Genomic DNA, 22,319 nt, shown 5'->3' on the forward strand with positions numbered 1-22,319 from the left:
CTGGAGACCAGAGTTCGAACCCATACCTAGCCATGGTTGTTGATAACTTTGAGCTAGTCTTACCCTATCAGCTTCAGAGGAAGGGCATGGGAAATCTGACCAAATATACCTGTGATATGTTCACCTTGGGGTTGCCATAAGTAGGAAAATGACTTGAAGGAACACAACAAGAGCAACAACCATGGACTATGACAACTCAGACCCAGGTCGGGTCATCCCAGACTCTGGTTCAAAATCCGAATCCTAGAGACCATTCCTGTTGATGCCATTCAGTATTATGCATTGAGCAGTATCCACAGTTGTTCACAGCTTGCCATGCAAATATAAATCCAGGCACAACATATTTTCCTGGTTGGAAATTGTGTTTGCAAATTGCAGCGCTTGACTTAATTAACCTTTGCAGCAAGTTAGACAGCTGGCTAGGAGGTTCTCTATTTGCATGCAGCCTTGAGCCTGAGTCTGGCCTAGAACTGACCCCATGGAAATTGTGGGGTTGAAACCCCTGCCTATCGCCCAGAGGTGCACCCACCCTCCCCCCACAAAAAGGGGAATCTGGGTGGCATCCCAAAATTAATCCAGCCTAGAGCCAGAAAGAAAATTACAGGTGGTTGCGGTAATTAGCCAGGTAATAGAACATACCTATTAGGCTGAAGCTACACTGCCATATAATCCAGTCTGAAGCAGATAATCTGGATTCAGAAAATGAATTATAATATGGCAGTATAGATGAGCCCTCCATTAATCCAGGGGGATTGGTCGATGCTGTATCAATGCCGTTTCTGGTTGCTTGAGAGTTGATATTAAAAATAGGCGCAAGTAATACCATACCTTATAAGCTCTGTGATCATTATTATTATTTTCTTAATCACCTGTCGTTGTGGCTCAAGGTGGGTTACAGGATAAGTAAAACACATAAACATTGTAAAAAAAATACTGCAAATACATTAAAAATGTATTTCTACAAAAGATACATATTAAAACATATTTCTAGAAAATACATATTAAAATACCCAAACAAATTAAACAAATGACATCAGTTTAAAACTCATGCTATTGCCTTAATATTGATATTCATAAATTAAAAGCCAATTACAAGCTCCCGTTGGCGCAGCGGGTTAAACCGCTGAGCTGCTGAACTTGCTGACCAAAAGGTCAGTGGTTCGAATCTGGAGCAGGGTGAGCGCCCGCTGTTAGCTCCAGCTTCTGCCAACCTAGCAGAAAACATGCAGATCTGAGTAGATCAATAGGTACCTCTCCGGCGGGAAGGTAACGGCGCTCTGGCTGTCATGCCAGCCACATTACCTTGGAGGTGTCTACGGACAATGCCAGCTCTTCGGCCTAGAAATGGAGATGAGCACCAACCCCCAGAGTCAGACATGACTGGACTTAACGTCAGGGGAAAACCTTTACCTTTACCTAAGACAAAAAAAGTCAAACTTTATTTAACGTAACACAAGCTTACTGTGTTATGAAAACAGCTTTGTGAAATTCAGGATGCAATTTTAATTAAATGGCAGGTACAATGGATTTTATTTTAAAGGAATAAAAGTATTTCCAGAACTGGAAGCATTCTCTCCTGACAGTTTGCCCACATCTATGGCAGGCATCCTCAGAGGTTGTGAGGTATATTTTAATCTAGGTCAGTGAGGTTTATATATCCATGGAATGTGCAGGGTGGGAGAAAGAACTCTTGTCTGTTGGAGGCAAGTGTGGATATTGCAATTGATCACCTTGAATGGCCTTGCAGCTTCAAGAACTGTCTGTTTCCTGCCTGGGAGAATCTTTTGTCGGGATGCAGTCAGGCTTTTTGCCCATGCCTGATTTATACCAAATTAAATGTAAATGAAAATTCATAATTTAAGATGGACTGGAGCACTATGACAAGCCTGGAGGTTCATCCAGCGCCTGGAGGTTCATCCAGCGCCTGGAGATCTGGCATCCCAGATTGCCATTTCAATTTCTTTTTATTTATTCCTCTTTAACATTAAGCTCGGGGAGGTGAATGGGAGGTCAACCAGGGGCCCTTCCACACAACCATATAACCCAGAATATCAAGGCAGAATAACCCACAATATCTGCTTTGAACTGGGTTATCTCAAGCTCCTTCCACACAGCTGAATAAAATCCTACATTATCTGCTTTAAACTGGAATATATGGCAGTGTGGACTCAGTTCAAAGCAAATATGGTGGGGATTGTGTTGTCGAAGGCTTTCATGGCCAGGATCACTGGGTTGCTGTGAGTTTTCTGGGGTGTATGGCCATGTTTCAAAAGCATTCTCTCCTGACGTTTCACCCACATCTATGGCAGATATCTTCAGAGGTTGTGAGGTTTGTTGGAAACTAGGCGAGTGTGGTTTATATATCTGTGAAATGTCCAGGGTGGAAGAAAGAACTCTTGTCTATTGGAGGCAAGTGTGAATGTTGCAATTGACCACCTTGAGTAGCAGCAAAGCCTGGCTGCTTCCTGACTGGGATAATCCTTTGTTGGGCGGTGTTAGCTGGCCCTGATGATTTCATGTCGGAAATTCCCTTTTTCAGAGTGTTGTTCTTTATTTATTGGCCTGATTTTGGAAGTTTTTAAAAAACAAAAGTAGCCAGATTTTGTTCATCATCATGGTTTCCTCTTTTCTGTTGAAACTGTTCACATGCTTGTGGATTTCGATGGCTTCTCTGTGTAGTCTGACATCGTGATTGTTAGAATGGTCCAGCTTTTCTGTGTTCTCACATAAAATGCTGTGTCCAGGTTGGTTCATCAAGTGCTTTGTTATGGTTGACTTCTCTGATTGAGTCAGCCATAGCAGTGCCATTCATGTTCCTTAACTCATGTTTGGGCAATGCTGCATTTGGTGGTTGGGCGCTGCATTTACATTACAAATTAACATATACAAATACACAATAATAAAATGGTATATCATTATGTATTATCAGTAGTAATTATATGTAGGATATATTAGTACCACTATATTACAATATTATTATATATTATTATGTTGTATTACATTATAATATTATTATATGTATACACTATATTATATTATTAGCATAGTACAGCATAGCAGAGTTCAAACTGTTGTTTTAATACTACTGGTTGTATTTTGTATTGTACTGTGTGTTTATTTTATGTGTTGTTTTAGCCACTTTGTGCCATATGTAAGCCACCCCAAGTCCCTTCGGGGAGATGGAGGATACAAAAATAAAGATGTTATTATTATTATTATATATTAAGTATATAATCTTAATATCTGAGTCCACATTACCATATATCCCAATTCAAAGCAGATAATGTGGGATTTTATCCAGCTCTGTGGAAGGGGCCCAGGATTAGAGGTTTCTCCCTGAAACTAGTACAGTAGAGTCTCACTTATCCAACATTCGCTTATCCAACGTTCTGGATTTTCCAACGCATTTTTGTAGTCAATGCTTTCAATACATCGTGATATTTTGGTGCTAAATTTGTAAATACAGTAATTACTACATAGCGTACTTTTTCTGTCAAATTTGTTGTATAACATGATGTTTTGGGGCTTAATTTGTAAAATCATAACCTAATTTGATGTTTAATAGCCTTCTCCTTAATCTCTCCTTGTTATCCAATATTTTCGCTTATCCAACGTTCTGCCGGCCCGTTTATGTTGGATAAGTGAGACTCTACTGTAATGATAGGAGTTAACCCATTTTTTACTTATGGGTGCATCTACATTGCAGAATTAACGCTGTTTGATACCACTTTAATTGCCATGGCTGAATGCTATGGAATCCTGGGAGTTGTAGTTTGGTAAGGATGTAACTTGCCAAATTTTATTTTATGATTATTCCAATTTTATTTAATTTTTTCCCTTAAAATAATACCTGTTTCATTTTTTTTCCTACCCGCCCGCGTCCTCTTTTCAGCCTGGAGGAATAATAGAGAAACACGTGGGTTTTTTTTTTTGTTTCCGAGCATGCGCAGTAGTAGCTTGGCGGCGACCAGAGCCACCGCGGCTAGCAGCAAAGCCAGTCAATCGTCCTACTGCTGCGCCTCCCGGTACATCCGGGTCACTGGCTGCGCATGCGCGTGCGCAGCGCACGCCTCGGCGGCGGTCCTCGCTCTCCCGTCTCGGATTCGGTGCTTGGATTCAGGGCCGGCCATTCGCATCGGGCCCTCCCCTCGCGATCCGGGGGAGGGGGTTGTCACGGTAAGGATTGCAGCCTTCTTAACGGGGTGGGGGGCCTTCCTTTCCTGCGGCCCCCCCCCTCAACCGCGGTTTCTCCTTTTCTGAGGCAGCCTTTGGCCCCGCCCCCTCGGCACATGGGCTGGCCCCGCCCACTCCTCGCGCTCCCTGGGGCCCCGCCCCCTCGCCGCGCGCCAGTTCCGCTGTCTCCATAGCAACTCCCTTGACCCTCTCTCGCTTAGAGGAAGCTTTCGAGGGAAGCCATTGGTTCCGCCTCCTCGGCACATGGCTTGGCCACGCCCACTCTTCCCCTCCCTGTCGCCATGGCAACCCCTCCCTGACCTCTCTCTTTCCACGTGGATCTTTCCTTGAAGAGTTTTCACCTCTTATCCATTCCGTTCTTTCTGAAGGCCCATTTCAAGGGCCAAATCCACTTTTCAATCCGAGACAAGGATGTGATCCTACTGACCTGTGTTTCACAGATCAGCGGACTGTGGCAAAGGAGGTCACAGATTACAAATTGTCAGGGTGGTTGTATGTTTTCTGGGCTGTATGACCATGTTCTAGAAGTATTCTCTCCTGACGTTTCGCCCACATCTGTGGCAGGCATCCTCCGAGGTTGTGAGGTATGGAGAAACTAAGCAAGGAATACAAATTGTCAGATTACAAATCCCATCATTCCATAGAAGTTGCAGTGATGTGGGCATAGATGAGTGGAGTTGTCATCTAGACACATTGGTTGTGAATCGTATCCTACTATATACAGTAGAGTCTCGCTTATCCAACATAAACGGGCCGGCAGAACGTTGGATAAGCGAATATGTTGGATAATAAGGAGAGATTAAGGTAAAGACTATTAAACATCAAATTAGGTTATGATTTTACAAATTAAGCACCAAAACATCATGTTATACAACAAATTTGACAGAAAAAGTAGTTCAGTATGCAGTAGTGCTATGTAGTAATTACTGTATTTGCAAATTTAGCACCAAAATATCATGATGTATTGAAAACATTGACTACAAAAATACTTTGGATACTCCAGAACATTGGATAAGTGAGTGTTGGATAAGTGAGACTCTACTGTATAGAGAAAGAGATGTCGGGTTGCTTTCAGTTTTCTGGGCTGGATGGCAATGTTCCAGAAACATTCTCTCCTGATGTTTGCGCCCACATCTATGGCAGGCATCCTTAGAGGTTGTGAGGTCTGTTGGAAACTAGGTCATATAGTTTATATATCTGTTTATATATCTGTTGAATGTCCAGGGTGGGAGAAAGAATTCACACTTGTCTGTTGGAGGCAAGTGTGAATGTTGCAATTAATCTTGATTAGCATTGAGAAGCCTTGTAGCTTCAAGGCATGGCTGGTTTCTGCCTGGGGAAATCCTTTGTTGGGAGGTGTTAGCTGGTCCTGATTGTTTCTTGTTTGGAATTCCCTTGTTTTCAGTTTGTTGTTCTTTATTTGCTGTCCTGATTTTAGAGTTTTTAAATACTGGTAGCCAGATTTTATTCATTTTCATGGTTTCTTCCTTTCTCTTGAAATTGTCCACATGCTTGTGGATTTCAATGGCTTCTCAGTGTAGTCTGACATGATAGTTGTTCGAGCGGTCCAGCATTTCTGTGTTCTCAAATAATGTGCGGTGTCCAGGTTGGATCATCAAGTGCTCTACTATGGCTGACTTCTCTGGTTGAGTTAGGCTTCAGTGTCTTTCATGTTCCTTGATTCATCTTTGGGCAATGCTGTGTTTGGGGGTCCCTATGTAGACTTGTCCACAGCTGCATGGTGTATGGTAAACTCCTGCAGAGGTGAGAGGATCCCTCTTGTCCTTTGCTGAACGCAGTGTTTGTTGGATTTTCTTAGTGAGTCCGTAGATAGTTTATAGGTTGTGTTTGTTCATCAGCTTCCCTATGCGGTCACTTGTTCCCTTGATGTATGGTAAGGGCACTTTTCATCTGGGTGGATCCTTGTTTTTACTGTCATGGCTTGTTCTTGGCCTTGCAGCTCTTCTGATGTCTGTGATGGAGTATCTATTGTCCTGTAGAGCCCAGTTTAGGTGGTTCAGTTTACCTTGGAGGAGGTGGGTTTGCAGATTCTTTTTGCACAATCTGCCAGGGCTTTAATTGTGCTTCTTTTTTTACTTGGGTGATGGTTCCATAAGAAAGTTTCAACTTGGTTCCTAAATGAAAGCAAGGAGGGAGCCATTCTAACCTCTTTAGGAAGGGAGTTCCAGAGCTGTGGGCTACCACCAAAAAGGCCCTCTCTCTCATTCCTGCCACTCGCATTTGAAACGATGGCAGGACCGAGGGCAGGGCCTCTCCTGAAGACTTAAGGGCTCATGTGGGTTCATAGGCGGAGATGTGGTCAGCCAAATAGGCTGGCCCAAACGGCTTAGGGCTTTATAGGCTAGCACCAGCACCTTAAATTGCACCCAGAAACAAACTGGTAGCCCATGCAGTGATTTTAATAGAGTAGTTGTTCATTCCCTATACCCCGCTTCTGTGAGCAATCTGGCAGCTGATCTTTGAACCACTTGAGGTTTCTGAATGCTCTTCTAGGGAGCCCCATGTAGTTACAGTCATCCAGTCTGTATTATTGTGGCAATGGGGTGGATGGTACACTAACAGGATCCTTATCCTATCTTACTGCTGTATTGCCATAAATCAAAGTCAGCTTGAAGGCTGTTATCAATGACAGTACATTCAAACATTCGAGATTGTTGGGCAGGGTTCCACAGCAGCAGAACATTGACAGTATTATTTGCCTTTCCCATTTTAGGTGTGATCCATGTTGCCCAAAATCATGGCACTACCTGAAATATCTGGAACTCTTTGTTAACCAAGTGTCCAAGAGCCAGTCACCCCTTCCCTGGTGCCAGCTGTGAGCAGCTACCTAATTCCCAGATTCCTGGAGAATTTTAAAAGTGGCCGTTTTATATCTCTCTTTTAAACAGGGAAAAAACAACAATCTGGGTACCTCTGCCAAGAGAAGCTGAATTTTTCCCACCTCTGTTTTAAACAGTAGTTTAAACAGAGGTCATGAAATTTGAAATTCAAGCACAAAGCAGTGTTACAAAAAGTGCTGATGCTAAGATCATTGATTTCCCTCCTCAGTTTAAAGCAGTGCAGGCATCTAAATAGTTCCATGTCATTTAGGTATCCTTTGCTTTTAGAATACAAATGAACTCTTTGATCTAAGTTTCAGTAATTTTTCTAAGTCTTCTTGTTAGCTTTGCTTGGTTCTTCTGCAGGTATTGATAGAAATGTAATTTCTACAAAATTACTCCCATTCCTGAAAGATCCAGTTCTCAACCCATTGGTCACTTGATCCCTAGGTAACGTCCAGCCTGATACCCTGTGCCTGATACATTCAACATAGTTCCTCTCATTTATTTGCATCTTGCTGTGTAGTCACTGTCTCTACCATTTCCTTGGTTTCTTTCTTCTTCCATTTATTAATAGCCCAATCTCTAAGCTTTCTGCAGCTGCAAGTGTGCTTACCTTTCAGGGCGAGGTTATGTTAGGAGGAGCTGCTGCATTTGGGCAGCTGTTCAGACATGACCTCTCTAATTATAACTGACATTTTTGTCTCTTCTCTCATTCTACTGAAGATGCTTTTACATTTGTAGAATCAAACAGCTTGCACTAACATTATGAAGAAGCTGCAGGAGACTAACCTACAGCTCCTCCAAATTGTGTTTTCTCTTCCCTTTCAAGAAGTGCTGAAAGGCAATATTTCCTCTATTCTAATGGATAACATCTCTGTTGACAGCAGCTGAGTCCTACTGATTTCATCAGCTAGTTTTGGCTCATGTAGTGTCCTCTGCCTCTTGCTGGCTCCTGTTTTCTTGTTCAGTATGTGGGCAGGTGTGGGAAAATCCTGTGCTCCAGGCATTTAAAGATTAATGTATTGATGAGTTAATGTCACCCTTTTCTAAAGACCTCTGAGCAGCATTTGTGGTTTGTTAGGCGTTCTTCTGTTTAGATAGTAGTAAAAGATTGGTAGGCATATGTGCTTTTCTAATGGTTTCTGTAAATTTGGGAGCTTGTTTCTCAGTAGTGAAATATCATCCTTCCCATGCAGGAATACCAAATTCAGTCCCTGGCACATTCTGTTTAAAGGATCTCAAGTGACAGGACTGGGGAGCAGCTTTGTGTGGAGTCATGAATATCAATTGGCAATTAAATGAGATAGCACTGGGCAGAATACATGCGTTTTTGGCCTGTGTACAGGATGGTCTCAGAACTTGATGCCGACTGATTTGAATTTGATTCTTGAAGTTTTATTAAAAGACAAAATAACTAAACTGAAGTTATCATACTTTGGATAAATTTTAGGGTTATAAGAATTACTGGAAAAAATTATGCTTCTCAATGTTGAAGGCAGTGGGAAAGGAGAAAGATCTCATTGCAGGTGGATAAACCCCAAATCAAGAAAGCCACAATCCTGAGTTTGCAAGATGTGAACTTATGGAAGTCGCTCATATCCAGTCAAGCTGGCTTCAACTCTGGGGGAACTCTATGAATTGGAGACTTCCATAATTTTTTTATCAACAACACTAACAAAACTACCTACATTTCAAACAAATCTTCGGATTATGCATGTTGCACTTACTGAAAGGATTTTGAATAATCAAATTTATGAAGGTATTTCCCATATAGAAGCTCCTTTGCAGAGTAACCATAATCATTGTGAGGTACATAGCAGTTCCAGGTAAAAGCTGTGCCATTTTGAGCTTCTCGGGGAGGAATGTGTTACAGTTATTAAGATATAATTAGCTTGAAAGAAGAAGAGACATTTGCTTTTTTGCAGCAAATGAAGTTCAAAGTGCTAAAATAGTTTTCATTAATGGAGCCAGTGTGGTGTAGTGGTTTGAGTGTTGGAGACCAGAGTTCAAGTCCCTGCTCGGACACACAAACCCACAGTGACCTTGATTGTGTCGCACACATTCAACCCCGGAAAACCCTGTGATAGGTTTGCCTTAGGGTCAGCATAACTTTGAAATGATTTGTAAGCATGTAACAACCCTGAAATTATGTTAATACATGCAGCCAAAGTCGGTATCTATTTCAAAGTCCATTTCAGGCTTACTCTCCTATCTGATGTGGGGCAAATGCCTTGTCAGTCTTTTTTTACAAATATTTTTGAAGTGGATACAAGTAGATGACCTTGCTTTACACTAAATAGGCATCTATTGTTCATGTCATACACCCATTGCTGGTAGTAGCTTATAATGTTTCTCTTCAGTGGGACCTTCAGCTTGTTATTTTATATAGAAGGCAGGTGTTCTTCCACTGTGTTAAGTGAATTGTGAAGTCCTGTGTGTGGGATTCTTTCCCAAAGAGCTTTACCTGGAGTCAGCCCTAATGATGTTTTGCCTTCCCTGACCTTTAGACATGTTTTGAATTTTGTATAACCCCATCAGCTACGATTTTACTGATCTTGTTGCTAGACTAGTTTTCATTGCTGTAATGTTGTTGTTTTTTTCTCCTTTGCTTTCTGTTGTATTGTTTACTTGTTAACCATCTTGGGAGAATGTAATTTGAAGGGTGGGATTTCCGTACTATACATAAAGAAATAAACAGAAAATCAAGAGCTTGTCTTGATATTTTTTTTCTGAGTCTTTTGCACAACTAGCTTTGGGAGAAGAGATTAGATGTGTGCTTGTTAATTGATCCTGCTAGCTGTTCTTTCGCCCTTAGGAACAAAATAACCCATTCTCAGGTACAGGAAATCTTGAAAAGTAGAAGTACAAAAGTACAGGTAGGAGAGGGATCATTGGATGGAGTCTGATTAGTTTGCAAATTAGAGAAGGTGAGAAAGTGAATTTCTGAAGTGAACAGAAAAGGAAGGGTTAGATTTATGCAAAAACAGTAGACAACTATGCAGGCTGCAAAGGAAGGGACCATAAGTTTTTATTTTATTAAAAAAAACTGGTTCACCATTTGCACTGACAGGTTAATCAGTATGATATTAATAGTAATAGTGATAATAACATTCTATCCAGGGAGAATTCATAAGCTAGTATGCTCCCCAGACCTTTCCTATAAATCAGGTAAGGAGAATGTGTTATCCTTCCCTTAATCATCCCCTCACTGTTGGTTGTGCTGGATAATGCTAATGGAAGTTGGAATCCAACATCAATTCCTACTCTGGCTGTTTTCAGTCTTTTTCTATAGGCTACAGTGAAAAATACACTGAATATACTAAAGGTACAAGCTCCTCTCTGATCTTGGAGGTTAGGGAGAGTCACTCCTGGTTAGTACTTGGATGGGTGAATAATAGTGACAACAGATACTGTAGGCTATATTTAAGAGAAAGGAACTGGCAAAATCACCTGTGAGCAAAAACATTTGGAAGGCTACTGATGCCCAGTACTGTGTTAGAAGCTGGAGCTAAGCATTTGTCAGTTACTTCTATGCTCCTGGACTCACAAAACTCTCCTTCCTATCTGTTTTTCTCTTAGTTCTTGGCCCTGTTGCTGGAATGAGATTGTGATTGGAGTGGGACAATAAATAGTTATTTGTGTATCCTGGAAGCACAATCCTATAACCACTTACCCTATTGAAACTGCTATGATTTACTTCTCAGTAGATATGTACTGTAAAAGAGAATTGGCTCAGAGGCCAACAATTCAAATACAGCCGGGAGTAAGTAGCTCATTAATACTATAGTATGTTTATGTACTTACTTGTTATAGTTGCATTTGAGCGTAGCTAATCCTCTTTCATCCTAAGAGGTTTTCTGCAATAACTTGTCTTTTCGTGGATTGCTACTTGCAAATTACATTTGGGAAATGACCAGTTCAACCAGCCCTGAAAATGTATATTCTCAGCAATTTAACAGCATTTCAAAACAAGACAGCATCTAACTGCATCTTTTATGAATTGTGAAAAAGAACCTGACTCCCAGGTCCTTCAGGGTCTTCTAATGTTCGTTAGCAGACGGTATTTGGGAAATTACTTCTGTGTGTTGGTTAAAATTCTGCATTAAAGACCTTTTAATTTATATACACCTGTGATATCCACTTAGGAGGACAGGAGAGTTTACCATAGTTGTTCAAGAAAGTTTGAATTGGATGGCAATCACTATTTTCCTAGTTGGCTGTGACATATAAGTATCTCCTCCAGATGACTAGGACATAGTTTTTAGATTGGAGGATTTACTGCCTCCCTTTTCTAGGCTTTTAGTTTACATATCTCAAGGTAGATGGATAGCTAGTGATGTTTGTGAATCTATGTAAAGGCTGTGCATGTGAAGCCCCACTTGTGCATGCATCCAACATACTGCATATATTCACTTATAAGTCAAAGGCAGATTTTGGAGCCAAAATTACAGATGTTTATGTGACTCATGGATAAGTTGAGGGTCATTTCTCAAAGAGGGGAAAGGCCAGCACTGCCTCAGGTGTCAGCTACCGTATGTTGGTCACCTCCATTCTTCTATTCAGGCATTCAGAAAGGCCAGAAGTGGCACCATGGTGGAGAGAATGAAGGGGGTCAGTACTTCTTTTAAGTTCTCCCAGGATGGACTAAGCTTTTGCCTTTTACCACTCTACTTAGAGAAAATAATGGTTGTTTTTTTTATAAGAGTTAAGTTACAGTACTCATATTGATCAATAGAGAAATCAATCCAGATTTGTTATTGTTGATTTTTTGACTAAAATTTCTAAACTTTTGTATAGGGCACTATAGGGTAATTTCAGAAACACAGGGCAAAAATAACTTGCAGTACATGATATAATCACACATTAGAAGTCTTCTAGAGCATCTCATTCTTCACGTTATTCTACGTAAGTAGCAAAGTTCTTAGCCCCAGGCTGTGTGAAATTACTGCTGTCTCTGTGTTTCCTGAAACAGAACTTATCAGTGGAATCTCACTGTCAAGATAATTTGCCTGATAGTCATTGTTTTGTACCGGTCTGGATGCTCTGAGTTTTGAATGAAGTTTCCCGAATTTCTAGTCTTAACCAATAATAACAGGTTGTTCACTCATTTTACATACATGGCCACCACTAGCAGCCTGTATTTTGGGAATGGTGTACCATGTGTAGCTTCTGCCGTGATACATAGTTTGACATCTTTGGGAAGACACGTTCTTATTGTTTGAGATTCAGGAAGTATTTATTTGCAGTTCAATATCCTCTCTGTTTCTTCTTCCATGTATGCAATTGAAGGCAAAATACAATTTAAGATCAAAAAATCCAAAGTGAAACATTATTTTGGGAACCATTGGAGTGATGTCCAGCAGATATCTGTCTGGAGGTTACTCCATAACTAGGCTGTCACACCAAAGAGCCCTCTCCCAAGTAGTTGTCACTTGGCAGGAACTCAGAGTCAAGCCTCTGAGAATAATCTTAATTACCTGTGAAAAAATCAGTATTCTTTGCACAGGTGTAATTGTAACAAAACTGTTAAGAAGCACTGATGACAGTGCTGGATCAATTGTCAAACTGCAAACCTTAAAGCAATGGTTCTCAACTATTTTTTGACCATGGCCCACTTGACCAGGGCCCACTTGAACAGGGACCACTTTGATCAGGACCACTCTCCAACATTAATACCAAAAGGGTTATGAATCATTTTTTGGTCAACTTTAGATTTGGTTTGGTTATTTGGGGTTCTGATTCAGAAAATTGCATTGGATAGACCACATCAGCTCTAGTTTCTGAAACAGAACATATGCCATCCAGTAGTCACCATCTGCTCACCCACAGAAAACCATATTTAATAATCTAGACCTCATGTGGTCTATCCAATGCAATGGTCAGCTCTGCGGAAAGGAGCAGAAATAAAATTAATAAAATAAAGAGGAAGAAGGTTTGTGGACCGGATTTTTGTTCTCATGGCCCACAGGTTGAGAACCGCTGCCTTAAAAGGATTATGACCCCATCTAGTATGCACTAATACCATCCATCTGAATGGAAACCCACATAACAGTTATATAGTTGGCCTTCCATATCCACAGGTTATGCTTCTATGGAGTCAGCCAACCATGACTTGAATATATGTGTGTGATATGTCAGTTACACTGACTCCCAAGCTAGTATTATTTTATATACCTATATTTATATCTGTATCTATATAAAAGAATAATCCAAAAGCAAACCTTGATTTTGTGCTGAATCACTACACTGATGTGTTGGCATACCCTGCTGCGGCCTCCCATAATTTCATAGATCCTCAGTCTCTCTCTGGCACTCATTTGTGCCTTTTGTCATTGTGTATGTCATTTTGCTGCACCATTGTAAATAATGAGATTTTACTATCCACAGATTTTGGTATCTATCTGCATGGAGGTGTCGTGGAACTAAACCCCACTGGATATTGAGGGCACATTATCTATTCATCAACTCATTTGTTCAACCTCATTCCGTCTTTTCCCACACTCAAACACTCTGTGGCCCAATCATCTGAGGAAAAAGAGAGAAAAAAACTAGCTGTCAGCTGCCTAACTCTCCAGATGACTAATCTCCTAACAGGCTTATGCAGATGTTAAGAAGCATGAGAAAAAGGACTAGAACTCTGTAGAAGTATAATGCATCAGGATGACAAAAAGAGCAACAACCTGCCATTCCTGCTTTCTGGTTCCAGAAGGTGTCTGTTATACAGCTTCATAGCCCTTCCAAAATCCATGCTTAGAAGTAACTTCTGCTACTGTTAGAGGAGCGTATTCCCAAAGTAAATAAGGCAAGCTTTTGTATAGAACTCTTTCCTGAAACTTTTTCATTAAATAACTATTGTAATTTACATAGTTAATGAAAGCTAGGTTGTTTCATTTTTAGGAGTGAATATTAACAGTTTTCTCCTAATTGTTATAGATTAGTACCTCATGTAGAGTTTAAATGAGCCAAAACCTAATTAGAAATTAAAACCTTTTATAGTTTAAATGAATAACAAGTTAATTAGAAATTGATATGTATGGGGAAAATCTCACTGATCGTTAAACTAGATTTTTTAAAAATCTACTGTTCCTCATTGGACTAAGCCAGCTGTACATATTTTCCTTACAAACTGGATTTCTAAAAAAACTAAGATTTTCTTAAATTGTCTTTGCAGATTGGATTTGTGACAAAACTCAATATTTTTCCATTAATATATTTTAGCCAGGGCCAACAGTAGTCCTACAAAATGTTATTTTATAAATAGTCTTCAAGAATGCTTCTGAATTATCTCTGCTGTAAACATATAAAGTTAGCCCCAGGGATTCCACATTTGCAACAATAACTCCCATAAAGTCAAAATTAAACCTATAAATGTTATGTCTTGTATTTATTTCTCTTGTTAAATGCCGCAGGATGTTGGGAGGGGGCAGAATGTTTACATTTGCTATGTTCTATGCTGTAAATATAGTGCAGTTCCCTTTTCTTCTCTTCTGTAAGTGCCAAGAGCTACATAGATCCCTGCTTCTTGCAGCCTGTATGCTGTCAGTGTGAGACCTGCTAACCATCTGGACTAATGCCTGTGCTTGGTCAACATTGTTTGCGTTGACGTCTCCTTGAATTTATACAGAATGTTTCATCTCAGCATTAACAAGCCTGGTGCCTGGACATATTTTTGTCAACTTCTGGTGGTTTTGTGACTTGGCCATTTAATTTGCCCCTTTAAATGTGGATGTGTAAGCTCTTTTGCTTGGATATGTAAGTCAGACTTTTATTTGCTCTGACAACAGCTACTGTAAAACTAAAGTGACTTGAACCGTCACATATGAAGCCCCAGGTTCAAATCTAGTGAGTTCATGACACAGAGAAATCTGCTTACCTGCCTTAGATAGGAAATATTATTGTCAGCCCTCCTTATTTGCTGATTTGACTTGGACAGATTGGATTATTGCTGATTTTATTTTAAAACAGGTTTCTCTAGATCATCCAATGGTCGACATCTTCCTGTCATATTGCCAGATTTAATATTCCTGGAGAGGTTTTTTCCCCCAGGTAAAATATAGGGGTTTTTAATTTGTATTTTCTCCACTTTTAAGGGGAGTCCTACAGGCCTAATCCCAGCGAATGCGGTGGGCTGTGTAACAGTTTCATAAGTAAAGGTAATTATCTTTTCAATGATTTTTTAATCTCAGTTAAAAACCCAGGTAAACAAATTCATTGAGATATCACAGATTTTCTTCTGTTGTTTAGGGATAAGAAATACTTGTTCTAGGATTTAAAAATGTGCCTATTTGAGCTTTAGTCTAAAGCAGGAGTGAGTAGGTCACACTTTTCCTTCCCTTGGTATAAACCCTAAGAGCTGAGCTGCTTAAGGCATATAACCGTTTGTTTTGCAGGCAATAAATTAGGCTGTTTTTGAAATACAATTGAATGTTGTGTTCTGAAAATAGTTGTGTGGTGAATGATGGGGATGAACTGTAATGATTGCTTACAGTATTTGAGAAGTACATTTTCTTTGCCCCTAGGAAGCACAGAGAATTTTACAACAGAGTGTGGACTATGTTGTATAAAAAGAGCCCGTGTCTTTAGAAGACCAGAAATTCTTAACATTTCTCTTTTGCAATGTGGATAACAGATTCGATGAACAGGTTGGCCAACAAGCTGCTGTTGCTCTGTTGATTCCTGCTGCCACTTGCAGCCAAGTGGAATTGATCCAGAGCAGAGCTTAGTCCTTACTATCAAAAACCTAAAAATAAGCTGAAAATCGTGATTCTTGCAAGGTATTTTACTGATTTCAGTCTTTCACACAGAGCACTACCACTTTAGTGTGCTAGCATATTATTCAGGCCCCAATTGTTCTGTTTGGTTCTGTGTGCATCCATCTTATGGCATTTTCTATAATAATAGCTTCCATTGCTTTTTTAATCTAGCCTTGAATTCATTATTTGTATATGAAGAAGCAGTACAGCTCAGTGTCAGACCATTGGCTTTGCAGTTGAAGGTTTCCAAGGAAGAACCCCTATCTGGATCTCCTGGAAATCCTGTCAAGCAATGTAGAATAGGGAAGCAACTACTGCAATCTGGAGTCTGTGTGCACCCTTTGCCACACATCCCTTCACCAAAAGTGCTCTTTTAAAAAGTAAACTTGAAAATAAAAGTTTCAAAATGCACCCTTGCACTTTCAAGGGGCAAAGGGGTTCGGTAAACAATTTTCGCCTTCCCTTTTCCTGGTCAGTTTTAGACCTAAAAGAGAGAATGGTAAGTTATTTATTTTTTAAAAAATGTTTCACTTGACTCTAAAATAGAAATTGCAAGTAATTGTCTAAGGGGAAGGACTATCCCTGGCTTTGGGGTGCCTTTTTCCTATCTGTGGTGTAGAAGATGGGCCAGTGTCTGATTCAGTCCAAAGGAGCATCCTCGGTTTTCTGTGGGAATTTTTGGGGGGCAGCTCAGTGCATGGATTTGGAAACTGAGACATCACTTCTTTGGGAAGGGCTTCTCATGTACAAGGAGCTGCTGGGTCAGGGTGAAAATGTTCTCACTAGGTCAAGATCCCATTTGTCAACCATTTGAGAGTGGCTTCTTTTAAGGGACCATATTTATTGGTTTCCTTCCGATCAGATTTTACATTTTGTATCAAATTCTAGCAACACTCCTACACTCTCTGGGGGAAGCTTCCCACTTACTGTTACTGCCAGAAGGTTTTAAAGCCTCATATCCAGGATTGTTGTCTTGGACAGCATGGTGAAGTAGCAGCAGGAAGTTCATACTGTAAGATTTGCCCTCCTTGTGGTGGGTGTTAAGCAAGTGTAGGCAGTTGTTGGTGAGAAGGCAGCATTACAGCCTATAGTTATGAAATAGGAATTAGGATACAGTGTTGTCTTGTTGATGTGATGTGCAGGACAAACATCCTAAATAGAGGCTTATTGCAAATGAATAAGAATGTTCTTGATACATTTTCTAAAAAAATATCAAAGGATTCAATTGATCCACTGTGTTGAATTCTACTAATTCTACTACAGTAGAGTCTCACTTATCCAACACTCACTTATCCAATATTCTGGATTATCCAACGCATTTTTGTAGTCAATGTTTTCAATATATCGTGATATTTTGGTGCTAAATTCGTAAATACAGTAATTACTACATAACATTACTGTGTGCTGAACTACTTTTTCTGTCAAATTTGTTGTATCACATGATGTTTTGGTGCTGAATTTGTAAAATCATAACCTAATTTGATGTTTAATAGGCTTCTCCTTCATCTCTCCTTATTATCCAACATATTCGCTTATCCAACGTTCTGCCGGCCCGTTTATGTTGGATAAGTGAGACTCTACTGTATTTATAATTTTCTCATAATCAGACATCAGATTAAAGTATTCGGTGTTAAGAAATGGAGTTGGAAAAGGTTAAAATAATACTTGTGCTCACTGCATAAATACAAAACCACAGTAAGTGCAGCAGTGTCTATTAATACAGCTAGCAGTTATAATTGTATTAAAAGCTATTGAGTTGCTCACAATTGTTCTAAAGTTTATGTCTACCAGATGAATGGTTAATTTATTAGTAAACTGTTCACTGTGTTTAAATTGCCAGCATTGGTTCCGAAGACTGAGAAATAAATGAATAATAAAACTTATCTTCTGTTTGCAGCCATGACAATCCCGAGGAAGATTAGCTTGTAGTTCTGATATCACTTATATTTCTTAGAATTATTAGAAGGCAGATAAATAAGGGGAGCTGTTACCCCTAAGTTGAGGATGTGCCAAGTTGTATAACTAAGCCATGGAAGGACTGAAGGCATATGCTGTGGTTCTGTTGCTTAAGTAAAATGTGTCTGGGTCAGTTAACTGCTTTAACAGGAGACTACCTGGTATAATATGTGATCTTTTCTAAGAACTTTCTAGGAGAAATAGTACAGAAAGTTGGTGATGAAATAAACATGAAGTGCCGATGGCGCTTGATCTTAGGAAATACCACATTCCACAATTGTGGAACATATTGCTGGCATTAAAATGTGTGGTATTAGACCAAAGTACTGTACATGTAAGTTAGTATTCTTGATGTCTCTGTTTTCTCACAAGCAAAGAATGAAGTTAATTGTCATCCCCTGTAGCTTCAACAACTGGCACTTAAGAGTGAACTCGTGGCTTATACATTCTCTTTAACTGTCAGGGCTTGCAATTCAATGGAATTTTCTCATGAGTTTGAAAAGTCATTTCTGATTATGATCAGTACTTGTGGTTTTCGATTCAGAAGATAATTTTGTGAAGAAGACATTTGCAGACAAATACATTTGGGCTTTGAAGCTCCTTGAGTTATGCCTTCTAAATATTGTGCTTCGATACTCTGTGAAGGGACTTTGGTGCAGTCAAATGTCAAAACATTTGTCTGTAAGGATGACTTTTCTGAGGTCTTTTAAAAACTTCACAAATCTAGTGAAATATTGCAAACTGTTTGGAAAGGGAAATTAAAAGGACCATGTTGGAAGACCACACTGAGCACAAGGTGGGCATAGCTGGCAGATGGAGTGCAAAGAAGAGCCTGTCAAATAAATTGGTTTTCTAGTTGAACTCTGCAAAGCTGTGCACCTTTGAAATGGAGCCTGGGGACCTATCTTTTTTTGGTCAGTGACAGATCTGTCCTGATACTGCACCTTAGATCTTGAGCTGAAAAGGCTGTGAAACTTTGGTAGTTGTTGACAAAATGGATTCCATAGTGAGAGAATAACTTCATAGTCTTCTGTAGTAATTTTGTAGTGTTGTTGGTAATAGTATACAGAATGGGATGGAGGAGGGTGAGAAGGTAAGAGATGTCAAATAATTTTTTGAAATTCTCGAGTGACGAGGTAACTTTATAACAGAGATTTAAATGTGATGGTAAAGGGAGCCAGTTGGATTCTGGAAGGAAAGAGTGCTTCAATTCTCTTCAATTTGGTCTGTCCTTGCAGTGGGAAATGCTTAACTCTTGTTAAATAAAGCTCTGCTTGGGCTTTTTGAGTTTCAGTGATAGAAACAATTCTACACACAGGTTCACATAATTGCAACACTCATAACATGCAGCTGACAATACTTTTTTAAACTCTTAAATAAGAATGAACTGGATCATGATTAACACAAGTAGGCAGTAGAGGCTTAAATATTCCCATTTTGTTTTGTTTTTTATCCCCACATGCATGTGTGTTTAAAATTATCTTCAGTAGCATGTTACATGTAGTATGTTGTTTTATTGTAGTATGTTATGGAACAGGTTTTGATGGTGCATGTTTGAATCATAGAATCATAGAATAGTAGAGTTGGAAGAGACCTCATGGGCCATCCAGTCCAACCCCCTGCCAAGAAGCAGGAAATTGCATTCATAGCACCCCCGACAGATGGCCATCCAGCCTCTGTTTAAAAGCCTCCAAAGAAGGAGCCTCCACCACAGTCCGGGGGAGAGAGTTCCACTGCCGAACAGCCCTCACTGTGAGGAAGTTCTTCCTAATGTTCAGGTGGAATCTCCTTTCCTGTAGTTTGAAGTCATTGTTCCGTGTCCTAGTCTGCAGGGCAGCAGAAAACAAACTTGCTCCCTCCTCCCTATGACTTCCCCTCACATATTTGTACATGGCTATCATGTCTCCTCTCAGCCTTCTCTTCTGCAGGCTAAACATGCCCAGTTCTTTAAGCCTCTCCTCATAGGGCTTGTTCTCCAGACCTTTGATCATTTTAGTTGCCCTCCTCTGGACGCTTTCCAGCTTGTCAACATCTCCCTTCAACTGTGGTGCCCAGAATTGGACACAGTATTCCAGGTGTGGTCTGACCAAGGCAGAATAGAGGGATAGCATGACTTCCCTGGATCTAGACGCTATTCCCCTATTGATGCTGGCCAGAATCCCGTTGGCTTTCTTAGCAGCCGCATCACATTGCTGGCTCATGTTTAACTTGTTGTCCACAAGGACTCCAAGATCTTTTTCACATGTACTGCTGTCTAGCCAGGTGTCCCCCATTCTGTATCTTTGCATTCCATTTTTTCTGCCGAAGTGAAGTATCTTGCATTTGTCCTTGTTGAACTTCCTTTTGTTAGTTTCGGCCCATCTCTCTAGTTTGTCAAGATCGTTTTGAATTCTGCTCCTTTCTTCTGGAGTGTTGGCTATCCCTCCCAGTTTGGTATCCAGTTTGGATACCTTATAGCTCTTTACCTCTTCTCATGATGCCTGAGCCTGCTAACTATTCACATTTTATATGACTGAAAGCCCCCACAAAAGGGAAGTACTAAAATGAAAATGGACAGAGTGTCTGTTTCCAGAATATCATTTTCTAAAAACACAGTATGTAGTGTAGTGTCTGAATATAGTGCTTTCAGTTTTTTTAAATAGTATTTTGGAAAATGAATATAGAATTTTCACTTCCTCATAGAAAACATGCTAATGAAATTGCATTTGGCGTCATAGAGCACAACTAAGAAAAAAGAGTTTAAAGTATCCACTTCTTTGACATGTTATTTCTTTGTCTGTGCAAACTATGTAACATGTCACATTTTATACTCAAAAGGATATGTGGTAGTTTTAACCCACATTAAAATTGTTTTGTATCTTGACAGGTTTTGTTGGAATTTACAGTGGGCCCTCCGGATGTGTGGGCTCTGGATTTGTGAATTCAACCAACCATCCATCGTCACACCACCACACCCCATATTATTAAATGGCAACAGTGTGAATGCTCTGAAGTGTGTGCATTAGTTTTGCCAGCGTTTAATAATGTGACATGTGATCATCTGAGTTTTTATGTATCAACATGGGGCCCCAGTGAGCCCACTATACTTCTGTTTGGTTGTGTGCAGAATTTTGTGTGGAAATTGTTTTGTTGAAGAGTTGGATTTTTCAAAACTTAAGCTGATATTTCTACTCCTGATGGCTTTGGAGGCATCTAGACTGCAGAATGAATGCAGAATTGGTTTTACAACATCTTCGTTAGTATTTTCTGCGAAAGAGTTCTGGTGCCTCACAAACTCTCTCGTTCCTACTTTCGTCTCAAACCCGATTGATGGGGACAAGAGGAAGGACCTTTTCGGTCATGACCCCCCCCCCCCCCCCGTCTCTGGCACTCTCTCCTGAAAGAAATCAGATTAGCCGCTACACTGACGTCATTCAGAAAAGAGTTGAAAACCTGGTTTTTTCAAGCCACCTTTAACTGAGATGAACTGTTGACTGAGTCCCTATTTGTCCCTATATCCTAGTCTTTTGCACTTTATCACAGACGTTTGCGAATAGTTCTCCTAATACATTGCACAGTTATAATTTTTTTCCCCTTCACCAAAACTGAGCATTGAGGTGCCTTGAATTGCCTCTGTTGACCAGCCATGCTTTTATTTTGTGATGCTGTGTTGTAGAGTTTGATATATTAATTTCTTGTGATTGTTATGTATTTTATATTGTTGTATTTTATTGTATATTGTTGTGTCTGGTCCCCATGTGAGCTGCCCCAAGTCCCCTCGGGGAGATGGGGCAGGATACAAAAATAAAGTTGTTGCTGTTGTTATTATTATCTATATATATAAAAGAGTGATGGCATCACGGCAATTCACAAAACAACAAAAGTACAGGCCCCCCAACCTCAAAATTTGACAACACAACCCATCATCCACGCCTCAAGGTTGATACAACAAAAAGAAAAGAAAAATAAAGTCCTAATTAGAGGGAGAGCAATAATTTTTTTATCCAATTGCTGCCAGTTTAGAGGGCTAATCTCTGCCCACTTGGTTGCCTAGCAACCAAGGGACAGCCAGGTTTCAGTTAGGGGACAGGCAGATTTAGGCCTCACTTAGACTTCTTCCACAGATTATCTAATTTGCACTGGATTATATGGCAGTGTAGACTCAAGGCCCTTCCACACAGCTATATAACCCATTTATAATCTTATATTATCTGCTTTGCACTGGATTATCTTGACTCCGCACTACCATATAATCCACTTCAGTGTGCATTTTATACAGCTGTGAAGAAGGGGCCTCAGATAATCCAGTTCTGAGCAGATAATATAAGATTAGAAATATACAGTAGAGTCTCACTTATCCAACGCAAACAGGCCGGCAGGATAAGTGAATATGTTGGATAATAAGAAGGGATTCAGGAAAAGCCAATTAAACATCAAATTAGGTAATCGTTATACAAATTAAGCACCAAAACATCATATTATACAACAAATTTGACAGAAAAAGTAGTTCCATGTGCAGTAATGCTATGTAGTATTTACAGTAGAGTCTCACTTATCCAACGTTCTGGATTATCCAACGCATTTTTGTAGTCAA

At 40.0% G+C, this 22,319-nt stretch overlaps 1 protein-coding gene across 4 annotated transcripts in view; it reads left to right on the forward strand.

Moving 5' to 3' along the window:
• cyrib (CYFIP related Rac1 interactor B) overlaps positions 1-22,319 on the forward strand; it is a 73,708-nt gene that overhangs the window by 11,936 nt on the left and 39,453 nt on the right. Inside the window, exons 1-2 of one of the 4 annotated variants that reach the window (XM_016992751.2) lie at positions 4,006-4,176; positions 15,128-15,190. The exons of 1 other annotated variant lie outside the window; for it this stretch is intronic. The gene's annotated coding sequence lies outside the window, so the exon portion shown is untranslated. Of the gene's footprint in view, positions 1-4,005; positions 4,177-15,127; positions 15,191-22,319 lie in introns of those variants that run through there. 2 more of the 4 variants (XM_016992748.2, XM_016992749.2) reach the window with 2 other exon arrangements.

The sequence above is a fragment of the Anolis carolinensis genome, chromosome 4 (genome assembly GCF_035594765.1).
Source record: "Anolis carolinensis isolate JA03-04 chromosome 4, rAnoCar3.1.pri, whole genome shotgun sequence".
Classification (NCBI taxonomy): Eukaryota; Metazoa; Chordata; class Lepidosauria; order Squamata; family Dactyloidae; genus Anolis; species Anolis carolinensis.